Genomic DNA, 7,155 nt, shown 5'->3' on the forward strand with positions numbered 1-7,155 from the left:
CCGCGCGGCAGGCCGGTGCCCGCCGCGCCGACCGCACGGTGGGCCGGAGGGTAGGGGAGTGCGCGCGCAGCGGGCCGGAGGGCGGGGGAGTGCGCGCCCGTGCGCATGCGCACACGCACACGGGCGGGAAAAAAATCGCCGAAAATCGCTTGTGCGCATGCGTATGGGCCTCCCCTGACCCGGAAGTGCACCAGAAATGACCTCTTCCGGGTCGGGAGAGGCCCATACGCATGCGCACAAAGGATTTTCGGCGATTTTTTGCCGATTTTTTAGATCGTCGCTGCGCCGCGCGCTGTGAGAGCGGGCGGCGGCAGCGGGCGGCGGGGGTCGTCGCGGGCCGGATTGGAAGGCCGATTGGGCCGCATCCGGCCCGGGGGCCGTAGTTTGGGGACCCCTGCTCTAGTATCAACGTCTTTCATTTACCTGTAGAGGACAAATGAATCTTTAAAAATACAAATAGGACCTGAAACAAAACTGTCAGGGGTTGTTGTGGCTACTATTGAGTAACGACCCTCCACATCTGCTTGTCTTTCAGGTGTTTTTATTGGTGCATATTATTTGCAATGCAAAGTGTCCATAAAACATGTCTGCATCAGTCTGAGTCAGAATATCGCAATGCTTGTTTTCTGTTTCATGCCCAACATAACAGCCTGGGAACTGCGAAGCGCCTCCCCCTGCTCCGACGGGGAGCCGTTCGCCTCAATTCCGGCATGGGGGGCTTCCACTTCTCTCTCTTCCTCCCCTTCCTCATAAGCCTTCCCCCTTACAAAAATGATGCAATATGACGTGCTCCTCATCAGAATTCTAGGATACTCCATTGCATCCTCCTCCTCTTCGTTATCTGTTCTCTGCCTGCTCTCCCTAAGTAAATAAATAAATAAAAAAACAGTCAGCATTGTGTGTCAAGTGTAGATGCTTAATTCTTATTGGACTAGATTCAGGTAGGTAGCTGTGTTGGTCTGATGCAGTCGAAATATATAAATAAAAAATAAATAAAAAATTGTCCAGTATCTGAAGAAGTGTGCATGCACATGAAAGCTTATACCAAGAACAAACTTAGTTGGTCTCTAAGGTGCTACTGAACTTTTTTTTATTATTGGACCTGGGGGGGGGGTTTTTGGCCTGTAGCGTTTTTTCTAAATAGTTTAATAATAAAAAAGCTGTTTAAAACACCTTAGGGGTCCCACAAGCCGGCTGATATCTCCCCTCTCAGAAGTGGATGGTGGGATTTTGTGACACAAGAATCCACACTTGGATAATGAGCTTGCTAGGGGACAAGTTAATACCCTGCTGCCCAGCACCTTGCCAGCATAACTGCCAAGGGACTAAAAGGTAGTCTCACAATGTTATTCTCTGACACTGAGCCCAGAAATAGGATTGGAGCCATTGTAAAACAGTACTCCCAAATGCCCATTTCAACAAGTCTGTGCTGCAGAATACCATGGCACACAGGAGCCAACTCCTAAGGGTCATACTCCCTTCACCACCTCCATAAAATATTTGAGGGGGCTGCCCCCCAACATTGAGAACCATTGCCATTCAAATGGTGTGCATGCACCACATCATGTGACTGATTATGCATGGTGGGGCTTACCTGCCCCCCTATATTTTAATCAAGTTAACACCCCTGCCATCGCAAATGGTCTCAGAGACCATTGAGAGATCAAAAGAAGAGTAGTGTTCCCCCATGAGCACATGGCATCAGCAAAGGACTTCACAAAGCATGTTGACGCATCAGGGTTTGTTTTCGTGCCAAGTTTTAATGTGCTTAGCTAAAACATGGATAGTGGAAAATCCAGATCTTAAGGTTCAAAAGCCACCCCTAAGTGTGTGTGCTGCCATGCCAGAATTAATTTCAGAAAGTCTCCTAATTAGAGGCAAGAATTGTGGGGCAGAGCAAACCCAGAGAATAATAAAGGAATGAAACAGGGAATCCCTTTATCTCTCATGTCAGTTCAGTAGAATATACAGACAGGAACAATGTGTTTCCCCACACTTTTCCATCTCCTTGTTTTCTCCACAATCCTTTTCTGTTTGCAAAAACATTGAGGGTTGCAGCCTATTAAATTCTGTTGAGAGTAGACCTATTGAAATTAATGGACCCAAGTTAGCCATGTCTATTAACTTGACCAGGTCTACCCTGAGTAGGATTAGCGCTGAGTACAACTCCAAGGCAGGAGGGATCAAGGGATTTTGAGCCAGAACTCTAGGCAACCACTCCTTTGTTGGTTATCACTTTGACAGAATAAGGAAACAGAACACAATGCACTCACCCCAGGAATCTCTCTCCTGTGCACTCTAGCCAGTATTTTTGCTTTTCAAGGACCAAGAGGACCCCTGGTGATGGTGTTGCCTTTGTGGAGCTCGCCCCAGCACTCCTTTAAATATCTTCTTGATCTGTAAATACCCAATTAGAGAAATGCCAGAAGATTGCACTACCCTTTCCTCCAAAGTAAACTCCGAATGTGGGAATGCTGCACCCAGGTCTGTGCCATACCCTGCCCCCGTGTTGTTCTTATTGACCCAGTGTTCATTTTAATTTTATAGGAGTGTGCTTGTTATATTTTCCTTGGAGTTGGAAGCACAGCCATTTGGGTGCTGCAAGTTCCCACTGCGGATTTTTCCTGTGCAAATGGGTGGATGCAGGGGCGTTTGGATCGCAGAATGTTTTCCCAGGTATTGTAGGGACATAACAAACACAGTGTGTGGTACAGAGGGAGAGGCTCTGGAATGCAATAAACCAGAAGATCTGGTCTCTGTTTACAGCTCCACTTGTTTGACCTGGGATCAGTTGTTTCCCTTTACTGTAGAATAAGAACAGAAGTGTTCTTTATTTACATTAAAAAAAAAAAATCCTTCAGTAGCACCTTAAAGACCAACTAAGTTTTTATTTTGGTATGAGCTTTCGTGTGCATGCACACTTCTTTATTTACATAATCAGCCTCCTCTTAGGCTTCTGTAGCAGTAGTTGAGGTGGCAAAACCCTCGGTAGAGCATGAGACTCTTAATCCTAGGGTCATGGGTTCGAGCCCCATGTCAGACAAGAAGATTCCTGCATTGCAGGAGGTTGGACTAGATGATCCTTATGGTTCCTTCCATCTCTACAATTCTATGATCTCGTCATCTCATTGGGAGTAAGCCTTGTCACAAATACACTGTTTATGGGTTTGGTTTTTCCAGATTATTGTGAATTAGCTTATCACAAGGTGGTTCCAATACTTTGGCCACCTTATGAGAAGAGAAGGCTCCCTGGAAAAGACCCTGATGGAGGGCACAAGGAGGAGGGGACGACAGAGGACGAGATGGTTGGACAGTGTTCTTGAAGATACCAACATGAGTCTGACCAAACTGCAGGAGGCAGTGGAAGACAGAAGTGCCTGGCGTGCTATGGTCCATGGGGTCACGAAGAGTCGGACACAACTAAACGACTAAACAACAACAACAACGTTATTGCAAAACCTTGCAGCTGATGGTAAACAATGGGAGCATAATGGTCCTTCCACTTTCTCTCCAGCCTTTGTAATAACATGCCCATCAGATCAGGGCTGTCTCAAGGCGGTCGGGCGCCCTGGCGCAGAGATTGCTCCGGCGCCCCCGCCCTGGTGGGCGGGCGCAGCACGCAGCATGGCTTCCGCACGGCTTTGCCGCGCAGCGCCCTCCTGCCGGCCCGGCACCCTGGCACCCCGCACCACCAAGACTACCCCTAGAGCCGGGCCTGTGTCAGATATTAGAGAGGACCCAGTGAGACAGCTGGAAGCAGCTTAAATTTACATAGACAATAAGTCAGACAAGAGAGCTGGGAGTTCAGCTCAGGCTAGTTCAACATGAAACAATCCAAGGGTGAGGTCTGCAGAGCTCACGCTGGTGCTTTTTGAAAATAATATGCTCCCAAAATACTCTGCTTGCTTACGCATAAGCAAAGGAGGCTCTTCAATAGAGCAAGGTGGGACCATGCCCATGCCTTTTAAAAACACATACTCCCTTAAAAAATGCATGCACCCTTCAAAAAAAAGTTATAACATAAGCATTTTTGATTGATCAGCTTTCCGCAGATATTACAAAGGCACCATAAGTCTCTAGTGCTCTTGTTTACTGCAAAGGAATTAAGTCCTATAAGCAGTGGCGTAGCATTGGAAGGGCACAGGGGTGCAAAATTTCAACACCCAGTGCTGCCCCAATACAACAGTGTGCTTCTGTCACTGGGCTCCATTGAAAATGGCTTCTCCATGCGCCTTATCAACAAGGAGAATGTGGCTTGGGAGCAAGGTATCTACATGGCTGTTTGCTCCATCATAATCCTGTCTGGTCATTGGGACCCTTGCTGTCTGGCACTAGGCAAGTGGTAAGGGGAGATGAGGCCTTCTCAGCTGTCCTGCTTCATTTGTGAGATTCCCTTCACAGACCTGATGCCATTCTTATTTAGTACTAAGTAAAATATGTTTCCTTTGCCCAGACAGTTTAAGTCGGTGCTTTATTTATTTATCTTAACTCGTGTATGGCTATTTTTTTTTGTTTAATTTTGCTGTTGCAGTTTGTTACAGGTAGGTAGCCGTGTTGGTCTGACATAGTTGAAACAAAATAAAAAAATTCCTTCCAGCAGCACCTTAAAGACCAACTAAGTTTTTATTTTGGTATGAGCTTTCGTGTGCATGCACACTTCTTCAGATACACTGAAACAGAAGTCACCAGACCCTTATGTATATTCAGGGAGAGGGGGGTGATGGGAATGGGTGATGGGCTGATAGGAGTGGTAAACCTGTTGATGACTGTTAACAACTGTTAATGACTGCAATTGGCATTAACGACTGTTAATGACTACATCACTGGCCCCAACAACATCAAACATACCATCTGAAGAAGTGTGCTGCTGGAAGGAATTTTTTAATTTTATTTTATGGTGTATGTGTACACTAGTGTACATATTTCCTACTTGACTATAAAAATGCCAGAAATCTCTAGTGGTGTTTTTCTACAAAAGAAGCTTGCTTTGTTTTTCTAAAAAGGAAACTCACGCTTCAATAATTCCCTCGCTCTGAGAAATAAGATTGCAAAACAATAACATCTTCTGGCAATTATGAATTCCATCATTTAATGTTGCATACATCACAACCTCAACCTTGCCAAACCTGTATATGTAAATTGCAATCCTTGGCAATTATGGAGTTAGCATACAGTGGTGCCTCGCTTAACGAACGCCCTGTAAGACGAAATTTTCGCTTAAAGAAAGGATTTTTCTAGCGGAGGTTGCCTCGCTAGACAAATTCATTTTATGAAAAATTTGTCTAGCGAATCGCGGTTTCCCATAGGAATGCATTGAAATTCAATTACTGCGTTCCTGTGGGCAAAAAAAAAACAAAAAACAAAAAACAAAAAAATTCAATGCATTCCTATGGGATTCGCTAGACGAATTTTTCGTTATAAGAATAGACCCGTGGAACGAATTAAATTCGTCTAGCGAGGCACCACTGTATATGTAATTTATGTGCACGATTGCAAGCAAGGGTATGTGCCATCCCAGTCATTCTCTTTGGGTAAAAGCCCCAACATCTTTCCCAAGAGTTCAGGATAGATTTACTTGCCCCAAATAGGTTTACAGTCTGTGTTAGGTAGGCAAGGGTGTGGGTGGCACTGTGGTCTAAACCACTGAGCCTCTTGGGCTTGCCGATCGGAAAGTCGGCAGTTCAAGTCCCCACAACAGGGTGAGCTCCCTTTGCTCTGTCCCAGCTCCTGCCAACCTAACAGTTTGAATGTGATAGGGACGCAGGTGGCGCTGTGGGTTAAACCACAGAGCCTAGGGCTTGCTGATCAGAAGGTCGGCGGTTCAAATCCCTGCAACGGGGGGAGGTCCCATTGCTCGGTCCCAGCTCCTGCCAACCTAGCAGTTTGAAAGCACGTCAAGTGCAAGTAGATAAATAGGTACCGCTACAGCGGGAGGGTAAACGGCGTTTCCGTGTGCTGCTCTGGTTCGCCAGAAGCGGCTTTGTCATGCTGGCTACATGACCTGGAAGCTGTATGCTGGCTCCCTCAGCCAATAACGCGAGATGAATGCTTGGTAGTATCTCTGCAAACAAGCATGAGTAAAGCACTTCTGTTGAAAAGACAGACTTCACTTAAATGCATATGGGACTGATTTACTTGCATACCTTACAAATATGGTGAATTTGTTATAAAGACTCTTGTGACATGCCTAAACAACTGAGGACTCAACCCACCAACAAATACATATGATAGCTACCAGGTGGTTGATCCATTCCCTATCTTGGTTGTCAGCTTTAGGTTGCAGAATGGAGAGATCACTGGATGCTCACATTTAGCTTGAGGCAATGTGCTCCTCTGACCCCATCTCCCATGAAGATCTAGTCAGTCAGCTGAGAAAGTACATGTTGAGAACTCAGCTGTTCTTTGTGGTTGACCCACAATGGTGAAACTCCTCTGGACTCACCCATGGCTGAGGCTGAAGTCAGAGCAATATGTTCAGGTGTAGCTCTGTGATTCCTTTGAAAACATTCCCCCCTTGAATTAAGACTCAGGGGTGCCCAAACCTTTTTCAAAGAGTGCCAGATTTGATGATCTGAACATGTGTGAGGGCCAACCAGAGTTGCTGAGCTTTTTTATTTTTAGGATTGAAGTTTACCCCAAAGTTGTTGAGGGGTTTTTTTTTGTAGGATTTTACCCCAGGACATTTACTGCCACAGAGGCTGAATTAAATCGACTGTCGAGCCGGATTAGACACCCCCCCCCTGATATGGACTTTGGACATGCCTAAATTAAGTCTTAAAGCAGAGACATCACCTTGCCGACAAAGGTCCATATAGTTAAAGCTATGGTTTTCCCAATAGTGATGTATGGAAGTGAGAGCTGGACCATAAAGAAGGCTGATCGCTGAAGAATTAATTCTTTTGAATTATGGTGCTGGAGGAGACTCTTGAGAGTCCCATGGACTGCAAGAAGATCAAACCTATCCATTCTGAAGGAAATCAGCCCTGAGTGCTCACTGGAAGGACACATCCTGAAGCTGAGGCTCCAATACTTTGGCCACCTCATGAGAAGACTCCCTGCAAAAGACCCTGATGTTGGGAAAGATTGAGGGCACTAGGAGAAGGGGATTACAGAGGACGAGATGGTTGGACAGTGTTCTCGAAGCTACGAACATCA

General features: G+C 46.0%; 1 long non-coding RNA gene across 1 annotated transcript; it reads right to left on the minus strand.

Annotated features, from left to right (window-relative positions):
- Positions 1–524: 524 nt before the first annotated feature.
- Positions 525–2,834, minus strand: LOC148686711 (uncharacterized). The gene is made up of 2 exons (XR_015947927.1): positions 2,274–2,834; positions 525–861 (listed from the first exon to the last, which is right to left on the minus strand). It is a non-coding gene; the product is annotated as an uncharacterized LOC148686711 (long non-coding RNA).
- Positions 2,835–7,155: the final 4,321 nt, after the last annotated feature.

Source organism: Zootoca vivipara, chromosome 2 (assembly GCF_965207765.1).
Source record: "Zootoca vivipara chromosome 2, rZooViv2.hap1.1, whole genome shotgun sequence".
Lineage (NCBI taxonomy): Eukaryota > Metazoa > Chordata > Lepidosauria > Squamata > Lacertidae > Zootoca > Zootoca vivipara.